This window comes from Micromys minutus (genome assembly GCF_963924665.1).
Source record: "Micromys minutus genome assembly, chromosome: 17".
Lineage (NCBI taxonomy): Eukaryota > Metazoa > Chordata > Mammalia > Rodentia > Muridae > Micromys > Micromys minutus.
The window spans coordinates 2,366,395-2,389,914 of NC_137952.1; the positions used below are offsets into that span (position 1 = coordinate 2,366,395).

The 23,520-nt window shown below is 43.1% G+C and overlaps 1 protein-coding gene across 4 annotated transcripts in view; it reads left to right on the forward strand.

Annotated features, from left to right (window-relative positions):
* PHF21A (PHD finger protein 21A) overlaps nucleotides 1–23,520 on the forward strand; it is a 164,426-nt gene that overhangs the window by 108,757 nt on the left and 32,149 nt on the right. The gene's annotated exons all lie outside the window — the stretch shown is intronic.

Genomic DNA, 23,520 nt, shown 5'->3' on the forward strand with positions numbered 1-23,520 from the left:
ATCCTTTTCCCTCTAGTTAAAAATGGAATGCAAACAGGGCTTCAAAGTGACGTCTTCTAGTACGAGTGACAGCCTGAGAAGCACAGGGCAGCGTGTGCTCATTGGCTTTATCCTCCCCATGGCCTTTCCTGTCCTGTTAGTTCTGATACGTCAGCTTTCCTCCTGAGAGATCTGTGAGGTACTAATAGAATTTTTAAAATATAAGCATCAGAAAGAGGAAAGAATGTAATAAATTCCTTTCCCACTCTGCTAAAGAAATGCAAAATTAGCAGTGTTTTGTTCTCCCTGAGTTACTGTTTGGTCTGTTGATGCCACAGTCAGTGGTGCGTGTCACAGAAGCTCTAGCAGTTGCTTCAGGTTTCAGTTTCCATTATTGTCCCATTATTTATTTCCGAGGTTATATTAATGTGGTTTTATTTCATTAGAGCCTACAGTCTTGTGGGTTAAGTCTACACCAATAATTTATTAGAATAGATACGCCAATTATTAATACGCCAATATATAGTGTCCTGTCACTGGACCTAGTGAGAAAACATTTTATCCCCCCCTGAGACAAGATTTTGTTCTATAGCCTAGGCTAGCCCAGCCAGTAGTTATAGGTGTGCCCCACATTGCCTGGATCCTGATGGAACATCTTATGGTCCTGTTCCGCTAGTCAGAATCCTCGACTGCACCCTTGATGCCTTTCAAACTCACGTTCCCTTTAGCTTCTCTAACAGAACCGTGCTCTAATTTTTTCTCCTTAAATGCCTGATATGCTTCTAAAGCAACTATGTTAAGTAACTCCAGTGTATTATTGCAGTGGTGTTTGTAAAATATGTGTTTATTGTTGGTATCTGTTGAGTTATTGATGTGGCATTATTCAATTTCAAGTATCGAATTCTCATTTTCTTTTTTTAAATTTTGTTGTTTTTCAGGACAGGGTTTCTTTGTATATTCCTGGCTGTCCCAGAACTCACTTTGTAGACCAGAGATCCACCTGCCTCTGCCTACTGAGTGCTGACATGAAAGGCCTGTGTCACCACTGCAGGCCTTAAGTTTTCATCTTGTCATAGTTTGAATTATAGAAAGCAGCACAAATGGTGGTCTGTAATGTGAAGTCATTACCATGAAGAACTGAGGACCAAGCAGAAATGCTCACAAGGCTGAAGTTGAGTTGTCATGAGTTGGTGGAGCATGGGAAGTGTGGAGTCAATCCCAAAACTCTTCTGTTTTTGAAAAGGGCATTATAAAACCATCAAATAACATCTGTAGTCCCATCTCTCAACTAACACTGTAGAGGTGAATTCTTCATAGCAAACACATTACTGCCACACTTACAGTCTGTTGCGTTCACTTACTTTACTGGTTTAGTTCTGTTTTGTTTGCAAGTATACGGCAGCTGAGAGGGCCAAGGAGCCTCAACTTTCTATCCAGTTTAAGAATTGGACTCCCTTTTAGACTGTCATTCCTATTGTAAGTGTCCGATTAATCAGACCAGAAATGTTAGTTGTTCAGCAAATGTCACATTGCCAGCAGCTTTTTGGAGGCCTGTGGCTCCCCAAGCACATAGCAGGGCAGGCTTTCCTCTGAGCACACTGTAGGGCAGACTTTCCTCTGAGCACACTGTAGGGCAGGCTTTCCTCTGAATATACTGTAGGGCAGGCTTTCCTCTGAGCACACTGTAGGGCAGGCTTTCCCCTGAGCACATGGCAGGGAAGGCTTTCCTCTGAGCACACTGTAGGGCAGACTTTCTTCTGAGCACACTGTAGGGCAGGCTTTCCTCTGAGCACATGGCAGGGAAGGCTTTCCTCTGAGCACACTGTAGGGCAGACTTTCCTCTGAGCACACTGTAGGACAGGCTTTCCTCTGAGCACACTGTAGGGCAGGCTTTCCTCTGAGCACACTGTAGGACAGGCTTTCCTCTGAATACACTGTAGGACAGGCTTTCCTCTGAGCACACTGTAGGGCAGGCTTTCCTCTGAATACACTGTAGGACAGACTTTCCTCTGAGCACACTGTAGGACAGGCTTTCCTCTGAGCACACTGTAGGGCAGGCTTTCCTCTGAGCACACTGTAGGGCAGGCTTTCCTCTGAGCACATGGCAGGGAAGGCTTTCCTCTGAGCACACTGTAGGGCAGGCTTTCCTCTGAGCACACTGTAGGACAGGCTTTCCTCTGAGCACACTGTAGGGCAGGCTTTCCTCTGAGCACACTGTAGGGCAGGCTTTCCTCTGAATACACTGTAGGGCAGGCTTTCCTCTGAGCACACTGTAGGGCAGGCTTTCCTCTGAATACACTGTAGGGCATGCTTTCCTCTGAGCACACTGTAGGGCAGGCTTTCCTCTGAGCACACTGTAGGGCAGGCTTTCCTCTGAGCACACTGTAGGACAGGCTTTACTCTGAGCACACTGTAGGGCAGGCTTTCCTCTGAGCACACTGTAGGGCAGGCTTTCCTCTGAGCACACTGTAGGGCAGGCTTTCCTCTGAGCACACTGTAGGGCAGGCTTTCCTCTGAGCACACTGTAGGGCAGGCTTTCCTCTGAGCACACTGTAGGGCAGGCTTTCCTCTGAATACACTGTAGGACAGGCTTTCCTCTGAATACACTGTAGGACAGGCTTTCTTCTGAGCACACTGTAGGGCAGACTTTTCTCTGAATACACTGTAGGACAGACTTTCCTCTGAGCACACTGTAGGGCAGGCTTTCCTCTGAGCACATGGCAGGGAAGGCTTTCCTCTGAGCACACTGTAGGGCAGGCTTTCCTCTGAGCACACTGTAGGGCAGGCTTTCCTCTGAGCACACTGTAGGGCAGGCTTTCCTCTGAATACACTGTAGGGCAGGCTTTCCTCTGAGCACACTGTAGGGCAGGCTTTCCTCTGAGCACACTGTAGGGAAGGCTTTTCTCTGAGCACACTGTAGGGCAGGCTTTCCTCTGAGCACACTGTAGGACAGGCTTTCCTCTGAGCACACTGTAGGGCAGGCTTTCCTCTGAGCACACTGTAGGGCAGGCTTTCCTCTGAGCACACTGTAGGGCAGGCTTTCCTCTGAATACACTGTAGGGCATGCTTTCCTCTGAGCACACTGTAGGACAGGCTTTCCTCTGAATACACTGTAGGGCAGGCTTTCCTCTGAGCACACTGTAGGGCAGGCTTTCCTCTGAGCACACTGTAGGACAGGCTTTCCTCTGAGCACACTGTAGGGCAGGCTTTCCTCTGAGCACACTGTAGGACAGGCTTTCCTCTGAATACACTGTAGGACAGGCTTTCCTCTGAGCACACTGTAGGGCAGGCTTTCCTCTGAGCACACTATAGGGCAGGCTTTCCTCTGAATACACTGTAGGACAGACTTTCCTCTGAGCACACTGTAGGACAGGCTTTCCTCTGAGCACACTGTAGGGCAGGCTTTCCTCTGAGCACACTGTTGGGCAGGCTTTCCTGTTCACACTGCATGGGCACATTCCTGGGAGAAAGGCAAAACTCTCATGGACACTGAGGACTGAGAGGTTTGGGAAAAACAGTGGGATGAAGTTTGCACTCTGACATGCAGAAATCTCTGGAAGGCATCAATCTTCATGAACCTGTGCTTTGTCATTGCCAATTAAGGGAAATATGGTTCTTTCCAAATTGTGTTTTAGGAGTTTTTCTGTACACCATTGACGACCAAGCCAGCAATTCCTCCTAAGCTATATTTTAGTCCTCTATAGATGGATTTTTAGATTGTCCTCATATAAGCTTCATTTTCATAAGAAACATAGCCCAGGGAAGACCTGTTTCTTGTAGGTAGGTGTGTAAGTAACTGATTCAGTGGGGTACTATGCTCACCCACTAGCAGAAGACCTTACCTTTTCCCAGAGTAGTAATTTTCTTTTATTGTTGACAGCCTGTATTTAACGTTTTTGTCAAGAACAAATTTCCTTGGGTGTAGAATTGCTTAAAATGTATACTCCCACGTGTTTGACCTTGTCTTTTATTTGAGACCTACTTTCTCCGTTTCCTTCTCTGCATACATATAGAATTTCAACAGTTTTTCTGCTAACATTGTAAGGAATATAGTAGTTTTACTATGTGAGTATCTTGTGTCTCCTGAAACAAACAAAATCTTCTTAAAGAACAGGCATATGTATTTCTTTTTAACATTGATACAAGCAAAGGTATTTACTGAATATTCCCACCCCATAGCCTTGTTCTGCCCATAATTCTATTCATAGCTTAAACATCTTTCAAAATTAAGGTGAGAGGTTGATTAGCAAAGTACACGCGAAACAGCAGATTAATAGTTGTAGACGACTCACAGGATATTCTAAGAAGTGTGGGTTAACATCACAGATAGAAACTGGCAGAAGACTATATGGTTTGTATTTGTGGTTCATCCTCTGGTCGTCTGGGATTTAGCAGTCTTTCCAGTCTCTCTCCTCGTGTGCATGTGTATTCCTGGGTAGCGGCTGGTTGCTGCTGATGCTACTAAAATGTTTTGATAGTAGCAAAACTGCCTTCTTCCTCGTGAGCCCAGCACCATGACGACCTGTTTGCACATGGGCCTGTGGTGTATCATTTTTCTTATATAGGAACAATCTAATAAGGTCTGACTCTAGTTGATTGAAATGGTAGTTTTAGATTCCAATAAGAGGACCTATTGCCGGTGAGGGAAATTGCAGAATGAGTTTGAGCATGAGGCAGGGCTGCCCCCGCTGCAGGCAGATGTGCTCCACGAGACAAGGAGCACACATAAACAAATGGCCCAACCGTGAATCAAAAACACAGATCCTGAACAGATACACTGCCTTCCTGATCCTTAGCATGATTCAAAAGAGTGAAAGTTTATCCTGTTAAAAAAAGCTAAAACCAAGTGTTTAGTGAAAGAAATCCCGTTGGTTAAGAAATGAAAAGCGTACATTGTTAGGCAGAGGAGAAGCCTGAATATCATTGGGTCTGGACACTGAGAAGCCAGCAATTGCAGGAATAGGTGTGAGCTGGCTTTATCCTTTTTTTTTTTTTAAGATTTATTTATTTGTTTGTTTGTTTTATAAGTACAATGTACCTGTCTTCAGACTCACCAGAAGAAGGCATCAGATCCCATTACAGATGGTTCTGAGCCACCATATGGTTGCTGGGATTTGAACTCAGGACCTCTGGAAGAGCAGCCAGTGCTCTTAACTGTGGAGCCATCTCTCCAGCCCCAAGCTGGCTTTATAGTTTGACATGTGCACAACATCCTCCTGTTAACACACCAACATGTGGTCAATCAGTAAAGGAGTGAATTAATGTCTCTGACACTGGGTTTTAAATACACACAAGCCTTTGGTTTTAAAAACATATCTCATATTGAGGTTTGTCGCGTGCCCCACTTCCCGCTGGCAGGAATAGGCGTGCAACAACAGGATTCTTCTGAGAACAACCTTTATTGTACAATACTCTGAGCAGGGGACTCCACGTGGAAGAAAAATGCACTGCTTATATATGCCCAGGAGACTCGTGTCGCTACCTGATTGGTGCACCCTTCAGTAACTCATTAGCATGCCCCGAGAGCGGGCTGTGACGTATGTGGCGCATGCGCACTAAGTCTCTTGGCTGGGCAACAGCTCTGTTTGCTGAGTCCTCGGCAGGAAGCCGGCGCCATGTTTGGGTGCGGCACAAACGGCTCTCTACAGAGGTTAAGGAAAGTTTTTTCAAAAAAAAAATGTCTTTGTGGTAAGCATTATAGAAATATACTGAGGGTGGAGAGATGGCTCAGTGGTTAAGAGCGCTGATTGTTCTTCCAGAGGTCCTGAGTTCAATTCCCAGCAACCACATGGTGGCTCACAACCATCCTTAATGAGATCTGATGCCCTCTTCTGGTGTCTGAAGACAGCAACACTGTACTCATACAGAAGACTGGCGAGAGAGAGAGAGAGAGAGAGAGAGAGAGAGAGAGAGAGAGAGAGAGAGAGAGAGAGAGAGAGAGAGAGGAAGAAAGAAAGAAGGGTAGATAGGTAGGTAGATAGATAGATAGTAGATAGGTAGGTAGATAGATAGGTAGATGGGTGGGTGGGTAGATACATAGATAGATGATAGATAGATAGATAGATAGATAGATAGATAGATAGATAGATAGTAGGTAGGTAGGTAAGGAAAGTGCTCACAGAAAAAGCCAGAAGAACACAGTAGAACTCTCTCATCCAGTCACCCATCTTCAGCATATGAGGGTTCTACAGAACATCTCTCTGCCAAACACTTCCAGAAGCACTTAAACATCTCATTAATTTTCAAAATCAAGATTTTTCAAAAGATGTAAATATTTGTAATCCCAACACTTCAGAGGCGGAGATGGAGGAGGGTGGGTTGCTAAAGAATTTGAGTCCAGCCTGGGCTACATAGAGTTCCATAGCTCTCTGGACTATATAGTGAAATCTTGGCCTTAAAAAAAAAAAAGAGCACATACGTAGAGATGCCTGGTGATGGGACAGGTGCTTGAACTCTGAACCTTTAGTCCTCATTGTAGACTGTGCTGGATTTCATGCTCCCTGTGCACATATGGCCCAAGAGACAGAGTTAATAGCTAGCAGGATTGTTGGGATGATGTGGTTAGGATTGTAAAGGTGCAAGATATGGTGGTGGAAAACTTCCTCTGAGATGCTGTTACAGAGCCATTGGTTAAAAAGACACAAATATAGCTGCCTTTTGTTTCCCAAATGATTGGGGTCCTGTTGAGGATGAATTGTGCCGGCACCTACTCTCTAAACTGGCTTTCATTTTATCTGCTCAGGCATGCACACCTAGCCTTTGCTGAGGGCAGGGAGCCACTAATCTGCTTCTGTGCACGTGGAAAGGAACGCTGTCCGTGCATCGAACTCTGGGGGATGCATTAATAATGGAATTTTTTTTCTCTCTCAAAAAGGAAATCATTTATGTGGTCACTGTCTAGAAGAATGCAAATAGAAGGTCTTTTTTTTTAAGTGAATAACATAAAGAGAAGTACCTTAACAATTAAATACCTCCCCTTCACATGTCTGTAGACCCAGTGTGATGTAATTGGATGTAGGTCACCTTGGAATTGTGTTGCTCATTAAGCTTTAGTGTGTCTGGTACTATGTTCTGTGTCTCTCACCATCATTAAAGCCTCAAAAGCAAATAATCAACAAAAGCGAAACAACAACAAGACCACTGAAGTGATTTGTTCAGTGCTGTGAAGATTATCAGTAGATCTTTAGATCACATTTGTTGAAATCACCTCCCATCATTCCAGCTTCCTGGTTTCAGTTTGTCTTTGCCTCCAACTAAAAACTACATCCTCAGTAACACAGCTTCTGCTTAAGTCTGCAGCATTAAAGTATTCCTTTTGTTGCTGTGCTGTTCTTGCAGACTTGGTAGAGCCTTATCAAATGCAGCCAGTTGGTGCTGCTGGTCTGAAAGCACAGGAGAGCTCTCATGCGGAAGGTTAATGGGGTGTAATTATAAAGAAAGACGAACTGCTCACCTACTATATCTCCCTCTACCTGCACCAGAGTGACAAGTGCTCTGATCTTCTGTAAACCCTGGAGCAGAGGTTTAACCATCTAACGTTATGACAGTATAACTGTCACACAAACAAGCATCCTGTGAAGTATAGGTATGCACCCTGGGCAGGAATGACGCCTTCCTGTTACAGGAGCCCCGCTTAGGACAGGAGCACCTCCAACCACAGGAAAGCTGCTTGTTAAACATTGTACTTCTCTGTCACTTCTTCATTTCCACTCAATTTTTTTTATTTTTTTTCCCTAAAGGAGCTTTCTTCCCTCTCTTGCTAGTGGCAGAGCTGACAGCCTGCACGAAAGTGGGTCTGTCTCACTGAACTATGAGACAACAGCCCTGCTCTGCCCTCCAAGCAGTCTGTCTCACCTGCCCCCGACCATCCTTAAACCAACTGGAGTGAACACAGAGCTTTGATCGTGCTAGGCTAGTTCTACCACTGAGCGACACTGGCACCCCAGCCTTAGGCTCGTTGAAGGACACACAGACACTCATCTCTGGTCACTTTCAGCACTCTGAGCAGATGTAGAGAGCTCAGGTAGCATGTGAGCTACGTCTCTCTAGCATCCCTATGTAGTCCTGAGACTATGTGCATTTCTGTGAGTTCAAGACAGTTAGAGCCTAATGTCCTTCAGTTGGAAATATTATGGAAAATATTTTTAATAGGGAAAATGCAATGAGGTGAGACAAGAATAGAGAAAGAGCAGGCGATGTCCAAGGATTAGATGACTTAGAAAGAGCTGTATTACTAGTACCACACTACCAAGCCATGTTGTGAAATTGCCCTGCCACTAGAACATCTGAAGGGTAAGCTAAGCAGTGCTGGGCTGCCGAATTGATTGAGTGCTTTTGCCAGCTCAGCATAGAATTGAAATAAGGCATTGAGGAAGGATGCAAATTCAACAACCCTCCTGATCTCTTGTTCCTACAAAGCCTGAAACACACCACTCTTGGCTGTGCTGCCTACTGAGATGAGTGAACCCAGCATCACATACATGCACGAATACATACATACATACATACATGCAAACACACACACACATACACACACATACACACATACATACACATACATACACACATACACACACATAGACACACATACATACACACATACATACACATACAAACACATACACACATGCATACACATACACACACATACACACATACACACATACACACACACATACACATACACACACACACACACACACATACACACACACACATACAGGCCCATGGAGGGCACACACAAATGGTGGCTATGTCACTCTCAGCAGTCCTGCTGACCTAGTCCTGGACCTGAGACCGGGGGAGGGGCAGCAGGGTCCTTAGGAGTTCTGAAAGCCAGAGAGGTTTAAAACTCGGTGTGGTTTGTGGTATTATGTCCTAGCCACTCTGCACATGCATGTGGTTTTGATTGTCTACATTTTATGTTGAAGGGAGGAATGACGGATGACCATATCTATATAGTTTTTATGGCAATAAGATAAATTTGTTAATAATTAAAGGTTTTTAATCCAAGGCTCAATGTTGGCACATGATTTGGGCCCAGCACTAAGGAAGCAGATGCAGGTAGTTCTCTGTGAGTTCGAGGCCAACCTGTACATGGTGAGTTCCAGGACGACCAGGGCTCTGTGGAGAGACCCTGTCTCAAAAATCAACACAAAATTATGTCCAGCTTCATGCTAGTGGCTGGCAAGTAAAGCTTCCAGTGACTTAGTTCTTCAGAATTCTGCTGAGCCCAGTGTCCTCCAGTCCTGATTGCCAGTGTCCATTCTGTTTATTAACTGAAGTCATTGTTCCAGAATCGAAGCCTTTTTTGTTTGAGGCTGGAAAGTTAGCAACAGACTCTCAGGATTATTGTTATATCCCATAGACAGGGAAGCAAATTATTCTTGTTGGGTTAGTTCCAGTGTGTTCGCTCTGCTGCCAGGGGAAATGTCTCGGGTGATGGAAGTAAAGTATTTTTTTTCTGGCACTTTAGGGTATGGACAGACCAACTCTCTCTGGTTTCTTTGAGAACATCTCCAGCTCTTCTAAATACTCAGAACTGTTTATAAGACGTATATTTTATACATACATACATACATACATACATACATACACACACACACACACACAAACACCTTACACTTTTACCTTATTGTGACCAAAATATTTGATGAAAATTACTTAAGGAAGGGTTTATTTGGCTCAAAGCTTTATAACAAATAGCCCAAAATAGCTGGGAAGACAAGGAGCAGTTCCTAGATACATGAGTGTGAGGAAGAAACTCCTCATATAGTATCGGACTGGTGGGCAAAGGACAAACTTTAGAGCCAGAGTGACTTTTAGCATCCTGCCTCTGCTGGGAGCTGGAAAGATAGCTCATCTGGTTAAATGCTTTTCATGCAAACGTGTTTATATCCTCAACATTCATACAAATCCAATATGGCAGTACATCAGCACCAATCTCAGTGCTGGTGAGGCGGGGCAAGAGGATCCCTGGGGCTTGCAGGCTGATAGTCTGTGAGCTCCTGGTTTGGTGAAGGGTCCAAAGATGGCTCAGTAGGTAACGGTGCCTGCTGCCAAGCCTGGGAGAGGAGAGAGCCAGCTGCTACAAGTTCTCCTTGACTTCCACAACACACACACACATGAATAGATACATGTGTGAAAAACAATTGAGAAAGATGCCCACCTAAAGACCCTACAGCCTTCAAAATAGTACCAGAAGCTGGAAAGTCAAAATCTGGACGTTAATTGAGCCTGGCGTAGTTGTGCACACTTTACGCTAAGCACATTCTAGGCACAGGCAGGTGGTCTCTGAGCTCCATGCCAGCCTGATCTAAAGAGGGGAATGGCTGGCCAGTTAGGGGCACACAGTGAGACCCTTCTCAAACAAAGCAAAGACATGGACCTTTTGGGACATTTCCGATTGAAACCATTTACATAGAAGGACATTTCCTCTCTCATGGGTGTCATTGGTGTAATATATTCAAGAACCTTCTCTAAAACATGTGCTTCTTGTCTCTGGCAGACCTTTCCCCATTCCTGCATCCTCATCTCCTCTCCTGGACTGCTCCTTCACCTTAGCATGTGGGTTACTGTCTTCTCAGATTCCCAGGACTTCCTACATCTGCAGATGGATGGCCAATAAAAAGTGTCTCCCCATGGCCTAGAGTCCTGTCCCACTATACATTCTGTCCTTGGATGCCACCAAGTCCTGTCAGCCCCAGAGGATCTGCTCAAAAAAGTTTCAGTGGGTTAGGTTGGTGGAGTTTAATGCAAGCTAGTTTTTTAAGGTAGGGATTCCCTATTTTAGTCCCCTTCTTACTATCAGACTAACTGGTTCAGGATCACTTTTGTTAAAATACTTTCTAGTTAAAAGTTTCAGTATTTATACTTTTTCTTTTGGTTTTTTTTGTTTGTTTGTTTGTTTGTTTGCTTTTGTTTTTCAAGAATTAAGTATTTAATGTATACGACTACACTGTAGCACTCCACAGACACACCAGAAGAGGGCATCAGATCCCATTACGGATGGTTGTGAGCCACCATGTGGTTGCTGGGAATTGAACTCAGGACCTCTGGAAGAGCAGTCAGTGCTCTTAACCACTGAGCCATCTCTCCAGCCCCCATGTTCAGAGATTTTAAGAGTTACTTTTGTTTAAATCTCAAAGTATTTCATTTCACCCATGTCTATTTTCTGGACATGGTACACATCTAATACTGCTATCTTTTTTTTTTTTCTTTTTCTCAGAAGAAACTTTAGAATTGAACGTTGTTGAAAGATTGTGTCAGCTTGGGACATCCATCTATAAGTTGGTAGATGTATTCTGCATAAACTTGATCATCTATAATTTTGTCCAGTGTTTCTGTGGAAAGTGAACTTTTAACATTATCTCAAGTGATGTCGTGAATAGGCAATAGTTCCATCTGACTAGCAATCCTTAAATGATAGGGGCTGGCTTTTGTTGCCCTTCCAGTTTTAAGATCATCACTGTGGTTTGCTTTGTTTTGTTTTTCCAGTCTCTCTATGTAGCTCTGGTTGTCCTACCTGCCTCTACCTCCCAACTACTGAGATTAAAGGCTTATGCTACCACACCCAGCAAGTTACCACTGTATTTAAATTGTAATTTTTCATTCAGCTTGCCAGGACAGCTACTGAGTAAGCATCTCAGTTCATAGCGAGGAAATGGGCAGCGGCGTTAGAGCTGAGGAATGAGCCGTGTTCAGTAGTGTGTGCGGCAACTCTGACAGTACAGTGCCGTGGTGCCTGCTATGGGGTGTGGCGTGCTGGCTGGTAGTGTGTGCAGCAGAGCTCTGTGAACAGCTAGTTAGAGAGACAAGCTTCGTGCTGAACTGGAGCTTTACTTACAAACTAATAGCTCCATGTCATAACTCATCATAGGACAAACATAAGGAACAGGTGCACATTGTGAATGGTTTTTACTAGTAATGGTTTTCTGCTATCTTCATTACTGTGTCTGAGGTCTCTTCCGGATCAGTCTGTGCTTAAATTCAACATTATTTTATATGTTTTAATTTATGAGCCACCATAGAGATACAAGCTATCTTGGGTCACATTTCAACACAAATATATGTTTCATAATGTGTTCTTTCCAAGATAAAAAGGCAATAAGAAGATTCACTTTCTTGATACCATATTGTTTTGTTTATAATTTAAAATGACAATGGCAAATTCTGGCCAGTCAAGATGTTTGCCATCAACTCTGAAGATCTGAGTCCTACCCCTGAATCCACAAAGTGAAATGAGAAATTGCACTCCTGCAGATTGTCCTCTGACCTCTACATGTGCACTGTGCTGGTGTGAACGTGAATGGCCTACAAAGGCTCATGGACACATGCTCGGTTCCCAGCTGATAGACTTTGGGAAGGACTAGGAGGTGTGAACTTGGTGTGGGTGTGGCTTTATTGGAGAAGGTGTGTCACTAGAGGTGGACTTTGAGGTTTGAAAAAACTCATGCCAGGCCCAGTCTCAGAATCAGTCTGTCTGTCTATCTGTCTGTCTATCTCCCTCCCTTTCTTCCTCCCTCCCCACCCCCTGCCTAGATGTAAACTCTCAGCTACTGCTCCTGCACCAGACCTGCCTCCTTGCCACCATGAGCCATGATGGTTGTGGACTGACCCTCTGAAACTGTAAGCAAACTCCCAGTTCAATACCTTTCCTTAAAAATTGCTTTGGTCATGGTGTCTCTTCACAGCAGTAGAACAGTAACTATGACACACATTATACTACACACACACACACACACACACACACAATGTTAAATAAGCAAACAATAATTTTTAAAAATATATATAATCACTTAAAAGTTAACATTAAAACATTTGGCTTGAGTCAGGTGTGACGGCACACACCTTTAACACCTGAAGAGGCAGGTGTGACGGCACACACCTTTAACACCTGAAGAGGCAGGCAGATTGCTGTGAGTTTGAAATCAGCCTGGACTACTGAGTGAGTTCTAGGTCAGCCATAGTGAAACCCTGTCTCAAAAAAACAAACACCCCCCCCCCCAAAAAAAAACCAAACAGCTCTTTTTTGTAGTATCCCCTAGGGAGTTGACTATGTCAAGATGAAGGTAAATATTTTTATCCTGGCCACTGGCTGTCAGAAACTCATTGATGTGGACAATGAATGCACGTTTCATATGGTCTGTGAGAAGCACATGGTCACCGATGTAGCTGCTGGGGTTCTAGGGGAAGACGGGAAGCATTCTGTGGTCGGAATCAGTGGTAGGAATGAGAGCGATGCGCCTGCTGTTGACTGAGAGCCGCAAAGAGGAAGCGCAGTCTGTTCACGGATGCCAGTCTGAGTGTCCTCAACTTGGTTACTGTAAAAAAAGGAGAGGAGGCTGTTCCTGGACTGACAGATACTGCTGTCTTCATTAGTTGGGGTCCAAAGAGCTAGTAGAATCCAAAAGCTTTTTAGTCTCTAAAACAATGGTGTTTGCTGATGTGTTGTCAAAAATCCCATAACCCAAGAAGGTAAGACACCCAGGACCAAAGGTTCACTGTCCTGTTACTCTACATGTTTTGCAACATAACCACCAAAGTACAAACCATAACTAAGAATAACGAAGAGGCTGCAGAAGATGATAAGTTTTTGGCCAAGGGAATAAAGGAAGCCAAAGAAAACTGCCAGGAACAGATTACCAAGAGAGGCTGGGTGTCTCTCTGAGAGCTTCTCCTTCTAAGTCCGAGTACAGTCCAAAACAAGGCTTTAAGAGGAACAAATAAATAATCAGACCATGGAGCAAATAAACAAAACATTTGATGTTTCAAAAATCTGTGATTGAAATGTAATTGACATTTGTAATAACAGCATTTTTAAGTTGAGTTGAACATTTATATCCTCAAATTGTATTACTTCTTGATTATATCTCTTGTTTTTACACTTACTAAGCACTCGTTACCATTAATATGTTGGCTCTTAATAATTTCCTGAAACAAAGCAGTACAGTGTAGCTTGGGCTTTAAGGAGGCAGAAAAGATATAACTATGAGGAAACAGACTTCTGACTCTGGCCTCTTTTGTCTTTTAGTATAAATATGCTGACTACTGTTCTAAGCATATACTGGTCTTTTGTAATCTGTGTGTTCCTACTATTTGGCCCAGACATGCTTGTCTTCGTTTTATTTTACTTTTTATGGTAGTGGGTGTTGAACATGTGACTGAAGTGCTCTCCCCACACTGCAGCTCAGCATCTGTGCCGCGCCCTGGGCTCTGACTACAGCCACATCCTTTAACTTTCCTACTGCAAGTTAAAGAGTCCTCAGGCTCTTGGGGCCCCTGGCTATAAGTAGAGTTCCACTGTAGCAGTATTATTAGTGTTTCATTGCCGTACATACCAGATTCGTTAATGTGGGTGATGCTAACCTGTTAGAGTGTGAATGAGCTAAGTAAGGAAATGATAAACTGCTTTTCCAATAGGCTTATCGTGTTAGACATGTAGTGTAGATCTCAGTGATATGGAGGAAGCTCTGATCTGTGGAGATGGCGTGTAAAATCCATTGGTGCAAATAACCATGTGCGCATGCATGGTAGAATGTCTTAAACAGAATCTTGCTCTAGTGCCCAGGTTCACTCATGATGAGCCACTTTACCTGGCTGAAGGAAGTGTCAGTTCTGAAAGAATAAGTCCCAAAGGTTTTCTTTTTAATTAAGAAGGTAAGCCACAGTCTAGTCAATGCCATGATGTGTGTGTTCTCTGCCATCTGTTAAGCATCCACACAGATAATTATTGGAAAAGGCTTTGGTAATGTGAACTCTCCTGCTCCTTGGTTTGTTTCTAACAGACTGTTCAAATTCCTTGATGCCTTACAGAAGCTGTTTGTCCAATTCTAACTAAAACTCGTCTCAGAGAGCTCAAGGAAAGCCTTAGAGTTTCTGCCGCATAAATGCAATGCCACCAATACTCCTCCTCCTCCTCTTCTTCCTCCTCCTCCTCTTTCTCCTTCTCTTACTCCTCCTTCTTCTCTTTCTTCTCCTCCTCTGCCTCTTTCTCCTCTTCTTCCTCCTCCTCCTTTCTCCTCCTCCTTCTCTTTCTCCTTCTCCTCTTCTTCTTACTTCTCCTCCTCTTTCTCCTCCTTTTTCTTCTCCTTCCTTTTCTCCTCCTTCTTCTTCCTCCTTCTTCCCCTCCTCTTTCTCCTCCTCTCTGTTAGAATTCTATCACACACACCCCTGGGAACATTCTTACCAACAGTGTCACTGCATGTTCTTTGATTCAGTTTTGCTTCTTGCATTAAGGGAGGATTACTGTGGGCTTACTGCTTTCTTCGTGTATATTTTCTCATAAAATGATATCGTGTGTTTCTGTTCACAAAGTGGTAGAATCTTCACTTAATTCTGTTTCTTTAAACAGCACATACTTTTTGTTCAGAACTGTAGTTTGATTCCTAATGTCAGTAACAGTTTTGTTTTATGTTTGTTTCATGTGGACACAGGGTCTCTGCTCATTGGAGGCTGGTCTAGAATCCTCCTGTCTCCACCTCCTAGGAGATTGTTGTCTAGGATGACATGCTATACCACCATGCATGGCCACATAGACAGTCAGCACACCCTGAAGATTGTAGTGCCTATTTGCCACATCCTCCATGTTAAAGAATATGGTGTTAACCATAAATACAATAGTTGAAGTTCAGTTGAACAACAGAAAATCGCCCTCCATCCTTAACCCATTTGAGAAATTCTGATACCAACAAATAGAATTTTTTTCCAGGTTAGTTTCTCTATTCACATAAAATGTGATATCCTGGTTTTGTTTGAGCAATGAACGAGTCTGCAGATCTGGACATGTATTAATTTATTTTAGGTGTGGAGACAAATGTGACTGATTTTTCACATTTTTAGTTTCAAATTTTCTCTATCAGCCCTTTAAAGATATAAAGGTCGCAATCTCAGATTATACATTAGTTCTTGTGGAGAAAGGGTAAGTGTGTAAAGCATTACTTTGGAAGCTGTTTGGAGTGGGTGTGGCTTTCTCAGAACTGGCTGAGAATAGCACTGTATAGAGCACCAGCTAGTAGAGTGAGCTTGAGCAGAAGCAGAGGTCTGAAGCCCCAGCACCCAGCTGTGCAGGGAAAGGCCTCGTGCTTGGTTTTCCTCTGCAAGATGCTCTGCAGAGTTTGTGCGCTGATGTGATGGAAGGAAATGGAGTGGTTTGGCTAGGGTGTGACGGGCTCCTTCTGTGCTCCAGGGAACTTGGAAGAACTGCTTAACAGGAAGATGAGCCTTTATTCTGTTTATCGGATCTATACAATTTTGTATTTTCCTTTCAGACCTGTCTTGCTGTTCTGTGAACATGTTGATAATATCACTGAAGGTCACAGTATTGATCACCAAGGCCCTGTGAACTCATCTGCCTGAATAAGCCCCGATGAAACTGGGAGGCAAGAGCCAAGGAGGTCGGGGGCTGGTCACAGGCTAGGTGTATGGAGCGGCTGACAGCACAGAAAGGGATGTAGGCCCACTGGCCCACTGTTTATAAACTACACTGAAGAGACACTGGTTTACAGATTACTTACTGTCTCCTCAAACTTTCTTTTTCTTTTTTTTAAAAAAGAAATTTTTATTGGATATTCTCTGTATTTACATTTCAAATGTTATCTCCTTTCCCCCCACTCCCCTTGCTTTCATGAAGGTGCTCTCTCTCCCAACTACCCTCTCCCACCGCAGCACCTTGGCATTCTCCTACGCTGGGGAAACAAACCTTCATTGGACCAAAGGCCTCTCCTCCCACTGATGCCAGACAATGCTATCCTCTGCTACATATTCAGAAGGAGCCATGGGTCTCTCCATGTGTGATCATTGGTTGATGTTTTAATCCCTGGGAGCTCTGAAGGGCTTGGTTGGTTGATAATGTTTTTCTTCCCATGGGGTTGCAAACCTTTTGGCTCCTTCAGTCCTTTCTCTAGCTTCTTCATTGGGATCCCCATGCTCAGTCTGATGGTTAGCTACAAGCATCTGTATGACTCTGGCAGAGCCTCCGAGGAGGCATCCATATCAGGCTCCTGCCAGTAAGCACCACTTGGCATCAGCAATAGTGTGTGGGTTTAGTGGCTGCACATGGGGTGGATCCTCAGGTGAGGCAGTCTCTGGGTGACCTTTTCTTCAATCCCTGCTCCTCTATTTGTCCCTGTATTTCCTCCCATAAGTGTTTTGTTTTACCTTCTAAGAAAGACTGAGGCATCCACATTCTGGCCTTCCTTCTTTTTGAGCTTCATAAGGTCCTTGATTTATTTCTTGGGTATTCCCAGCTTTTTGGGCTAGTATCCTCTTATCAGTGAGTGCATACCATGTGTGTTCTTTTCTGACTAGGTTACCTAACTCAGGATGATGCCTAAGAATTTCATGAAGTCATTGTTTTTAAGCTGAGTATTATCCCATTGTGTAAATGTACCATAATTTTTTTATCCATTTGTCTATTGAAGGATATCTGGGTTCTTTCCATCTTCTGCTGGAAATAATGCTGCTATGAACATGGTGGAGCATGTGTTCTTGTTAGATGTTGGAGCTTGTTTGGGTAAATGCCCAGGTGTGGTATACCTGGGTCCTCAGGTAGTACTATGTCCAGTTTTCTGAGGAACCACCACACTGATTTCCAGAGTGGTTGTACCAGCTTGCAACCCAACCAACAGTGTTCCTCTTTCTCCGCATCCTCGCCAGCATCTGCTGTCACCTGAGTTTTGATCTTAGGCATTCTGACTGATGTGAGGTGGAATCTCAGGGTTGTTTTGATTTGCATTTCCCTGATGACTAGGGATGTTGGACATTTCTTTAGGTGCTTCTCAGCCATTCGGTATTTCTCAGTTGAGATTTCTTTGCTTAGCTCTGTACCCCATTTTTTAACAGGATTGTTTGATTCTCTGAGTCTAACTTCTTGAGTTATTTGTATATATTGGATATTAGCCCTCTATCAGATGTGGGAGTAGTAAAGATCTTTCCCCAATATGTTGGTTGCCATTTTATCCTATTGACAGTGTCATTTGCCTTACAGAAGCTTTGCAATTTTATGAGGTCCCATTTGTTGATTCTTGATCTTAGAGCACAAGCCATTGGTGTTCTGTTCAGGAAATTTTCCCCTGTGCCTATGTGTTCTAAGCTCTTCCCCACTTTCTCTTCTAATAGTTTCAGTGTACCTGGTTTTATGTGGGGGTCTTTGATCGATTTGCATTCTTCTGCATGCTGACTACTAATTGAACCCGCGCCATTTGTTGAAGATTCTGTCCTTTTCTCATTGGATGTTTTTAGCTCCTTTGTCAAAGATCAAGTGACCATAGGTGTGTGGGTTCATTTCTGGCTCTTCGGTTTTATTCCATTGCTCTACCTGCCTGTCTCTGTACCAATACCATACAGTTTTTAATTGTGATAGATCTGTAATACAGCGTGAGGTCAGGGATGATGATTCCCCAGGAAGTTTTTTTATTGTTGAGAATAGTTTTTATTGAGGATGTTATCCTGTTGTTTTTTTTTTTGTTGTTGTTATTCCAAATGAATTTGCAAATTGTTCTTTCCAACTTTATGAAGAATTGAGTTGGAATTTTGATGGGAATTGAATTGAATCTGTAGATTGCTTTTGGCAAGATAGCCATTTTTACAATGTTGATCCTTCCCATCCATGAGCATGGGAGATCTTTCCATCTTCTGAGATCTTCTTCAATTTCTTTCTTCGGGGATTTAAAGTTCTTATCATACAGATCTTTCACTTGCTTGGTTAGGGTCACACCAAGGTATTTTATATTATTTGTGACTATTGTGAAGGGTGTTGATTTCCTAAATTCTTTGTTTATCAGCTGTAGGAGTTCTCTGATGGAGTTTTTGGGGTCACATAAGTATACTATCATCACCTGCAAATAGTAATATTTTTACTTCCTCCTTTTCAATTTGTATCCCTTTGACTTCTTTTTGTTGACTGATTGCTCTGGCTAGGACTTCCAGTACTATATTGAATAAGTAGGGGAAGAGTGGACAGCCTTGTCTAGTTGCTAATTTTAGTGGAATTGCTTCACATTTCTCACCATTTAGTTTGATGTTGGCTACTGGTTTGCTGTATACTGCTTTTACTATGTTTAAGTATGGGCCTTCAATTCCTGGTCTTTCCAAGATGTTTAATATGAAGGGGTGTTAAATTTTTTCAAATGCTTTCTCAGCATCTAATGATATGATCATGTATTTTTTTTTTCATTTGAGTTTGTTTATATTGTGGATCACGTTGATGGATTTCTGTTTATTGAACCATCCCTGAATCCCTGGAATGAAGCCTACTTGATCATAGTAAATGATCATTTTGATGTGTTCTTGGTATGCAAGAATTTTATTGAGTATTTTTGCATCGATGTTCATGAGGAAGATTGGTCTGAAGTTCTTTTTTTGTAAGATCTTTGTGTGGTTTAGGTAGAAGCGTAATTGTGGCTTCGAAGAATGATTTGGGTAGTGTTCCCTCTGATTCTGTTTTGTGGGATAGTATGGAGAGTATTGGTATTAGGTCTTTCATGAAGAGCTGCACTAAACCCATCTGGTCCTGGGCTTTTTTTGGTTGGGAGACTTTTGATGACTGCTTCTATTTCTTTAGGGGTTATGAGACTGTTGATGGTTTATCTGATCCTGATTTAACTTTGGTACCTGGTATCTGTCTAGAAAATAGGCTTTTATAGTAGCATCTGATGATCTCTTGAATTTCCTCAGTTTCTGTTGTTATGTCTCCCGTTTCATTTCAATTTTCTTTTTCTTTTCCTTCAATTCCTACTTCCTTTTAAAAAACAAAACAACAACCCTTAAAAAAAAAAAGATTTATTTATTTATGTATGTGAGTACACTGTAGCTGTCTTCAGACACACTAGAAGAGGGCATCAAATCCCACTACAGATGGTTGTGAGCCACCGTGTGGTTGCTGGAAATTGAACTCTTGACCTCTGGAAGAGCAGTCAGTGCTCTTAACCAGACCCATCTCTCCCCAACAGCAAATCTTTTTAAAGTCAAACACACCTTTAATGGCAATGGCAGCACTCATGAGGCAGAGGCAGGTGGATCTCTGTGAGTAGGTTCCAGGAGAGCCAGTGCCATGTAGCTGGACCCTAGCTCTAATGTTACTTAATAGTTATCACTACTAATCTTCTTTAAAACCCACTAAAACTGTTTAATATGTCAAATGCCAGTTTGTGATATTTAGTCTCTTTTGAGAACATCAGGATAATAAACTGAGATAATTAGTCACATTCAAAGATCTCTCTGTGTGAACACTATTCAAAATGTCCTCTGTATACCAGGGTTACTGCTAACACTGGCTGGCAAACAAACCAAAGCCAGCCATAGCTAAACAAACCAAAACAGACGTGATTTCTTTGCTCAAACCACAGTGGTGAACATGTAGGCTCATCTCCTGGGGCAGTTAGGACCCTTTGTGTGGGTGTTGAAGACCCCCTGAGCATGCTTGGTCAGGGCTTCTGAAACATTGTCAGTTTCTCTCACTTTCACCTGAGACGGTGGGACTTAGAGAAGCTGCTTTCTGTCGTAGACTGCTTCCTCATCAGCCCTGCCTTGCTGACGGGGTGCCCTGCAGCAGAGCTCTCTGCTCCCAGCCTAGGTTTTGACTGCATTTGGACATCTAGTGACAGGAAGCAATACTGCCCAAACTTTTACTCAAACTTTCAGACAGCCACAGACAAGCAATCATGTGGCCATGTTATTGTAGTTGGCTAATACAGTGAGGACAGGGGCCAGGCTGATCTGATCTGGACAGTGCTTTATTTACCCTGCTCACATGATCTGGCCCGTCCAACCCACAGGCTTTTTTCCTTCCTCCTAAGGACTGATGCAATGTTGCAAGTATTTTCTGTAGGGTTCCCTCCCCACCAGCAGGTCTCCATGGCTTTGTTTTAGGCTCTGGGGAGGAACTCTGTTTCTGGTTCTGATTGGCCATCACTCTGCTCTAGCCATGTGGCTCGAGTCTCCAGCCTGTATCTCTCTAGTTCTTGCTCTGCTGTTGCACACAGCACTGGGAACAGGTCCTGGGCTCTTTGTCTGGGCTTTGTCTCTTCTTTGTAGGTCACTTCAGAAGGCAGTAAACACATTGTAGTTTCTAAGATTGACTGTAGAGGATAAAGACAACCTGCTCTTTTGTACCTACTACAGTAACTATCTAGTTTTCCTGCACTGTTGCCTTCACAGTGTCTCCCCACCCCACCCCACCCCTCTCTTTTCCTTTTGCAAGTTTCCTCTGTTTTTTGTGGGTTGTTTTGGTTGGTTTGGTTTTGGTTTTGGTTTTGGATACGCTCTTGGAATCTGTCTCCCGGGAGTGCTGTCTAGGATGACCTGCTGTGCCACCATGCCTGGCCACATAGACAATAATTGTAACACACAACCTGAAGACTGTCGTGTCTATTTCCCACACCCTCAGTATGAGTGGACATGGTGAACATATGCAGGAGGTGAATTTCAGCCGAACAACAGAACACCCCCTCCATCACGGAGACACTCCCTTAACCCATTTAATAAGTTCTGATACCAACAAATCCATAAATCGTTTATCTATTTACATAAAATGTAATACCTGTTTTTATTTGAGCAGTGGATATCTGGTGGTAAGGAAGACTGAAGTGTTGAGGCAGGCTTTCAGTGTTAACTAGCATCTCTGCAGTGCTAACAGTTACCTGGAGCACCCTGTCCCATGAACTCTTACACTACTATTCCAATGCCTTCTACACTTGAGAAATACAATTTTGAAGACTTAAATGTTAATTTTATAACCATTTGATAATTTATTTTTTATTCTGCATATGTTTTCTGCAAAAAAGTTGGACTGCATTAAAAAAAATCATGTAAAAGGCAGTGCTAGTGTGGGGTATAATGTACAGTCCGTCCCCTCCCCAAATGTCCTTTATGTGGTGTTTTCAATGTCTGAAAAGAAGTCTGTATTTAGTATTGACTTCAATGCTTTAAGAATCGATTTTGTGAATATTTTACTGTTCCACCATGCTAAATGAGGTAACCTGTGGGTTTGGGTTCTTCAGAGTCTGCGGGTGGCAAAGTTGATATGAGCTACATTTAGTAATTTGAAAATTAACTTGGCTGTTCCGGATTTACTTACCCTTTGCAAAAGCTTTATTTTGAGAACAAGGGGTGTATTTGCATTAGTAGAGTCCTTGACCAACATACATGATGCCCCGTGTTTGACCCCCTGCCTTGTGTAAACTAGGTGTGGTGGTGACATCTATATTCACAGAACCCCAAGGGTGATCAATCAGATCAGTTCAGGATCATCCTTGACTACTACACAGTGAATTTGCGACTAGCTCGGGATACCTAAGAACTTATCCCAAAAATTAGTCAAAGGTATACTAATCTCAGTTAGCACTAAGCTTCGTAATCTGTCTCAGAAATATCAACCTTTTGTTATCAGAAGTAGCAAACTGCCGCTGATGAATTACTGTGTCGCCCCTGAGCCTGCGACTGGTCTACGACTTAGTGCTCTGCACAGAGTGAAGAGGCTGGCAGACCCTGCATTCATAGCCCTTTCCTGTGACATGCGTATCCCAGTGAGATTATTCTTCCTAGAGGCTGGGGCTGTGTACTTGTGCACCCGCGACGTCATCCCTACACTAGAGTTCCTCAGCCTCCCTCCCTGCTGTGTACTTGTGCACCCGCGACGTCATCCCTACACTAGAGTTCCTCAGCCTCCCTCCCTGCAGCCCTTTGATAAAGCTGCTCATCAGGTTGTGGTGACCCCAGCCATAAAATTATTTCATTGCTACTTCATAACTGTACTCTTACCGCTGTTATGAATCATAATGTAAGCATCTACGTTCTCTGGTGGCCTTAAACCCTGTGAAAGGGTCATTCAACCCCAAAGGGTTTGCAGCCCACAAATTGAGCACCTCTGCCATATACAAAGAAGAAAGGAGATGCGGGAAGGAGGCAGCCAGAAGGGATAAAATATTATAATAATAAAAATATCCAAAAGCACATATTTTTTAAATTTAAGTACAACTTAGGATGTTTATAAGACCTTGATTTTAAATTGTTTTTTTTTTTTTAATTTATAAAAACACTTTTTAACGAGGTCTCACTGTGTGGCTCTCTCTGTCCTAGAACATACTACATAGTTGAGGCTGGCCTGGATCATAGAGATCTGCCTGCCTCGGCTTCCTGAGTGCTAGGATTCATACATGTGTGCCGCTATGTCCAGTTTGACTTTAAAATTGCATCCCATGTAGCTAAACTTCTACTCTGCCCACAGAGACAGCATATGATGCTGTGCATCTGTCACATGCATGTCTAAAATCTGTCCTACTCAGTAGTTATACATTTCAGAAATGCAGAATACTTTCTGTTTATATAGCATACAGCAGCCTCTTTATTTAAAAATAAGACTGAGAGAAAGAGTGTGTTCCTGTGGATTGAACCTAGGGCCTTGCATACGTTATACATGAGCTGTGTCCTAAACCCTACTTAATGTTTCAAACTGGGAGTGATACATGGTGCTTGCTTGAATAGTTAAAAACTGTCAGATGAAAAGACTTAATAGTGACCAGCAATGTGCCAGTTACAGTTCAG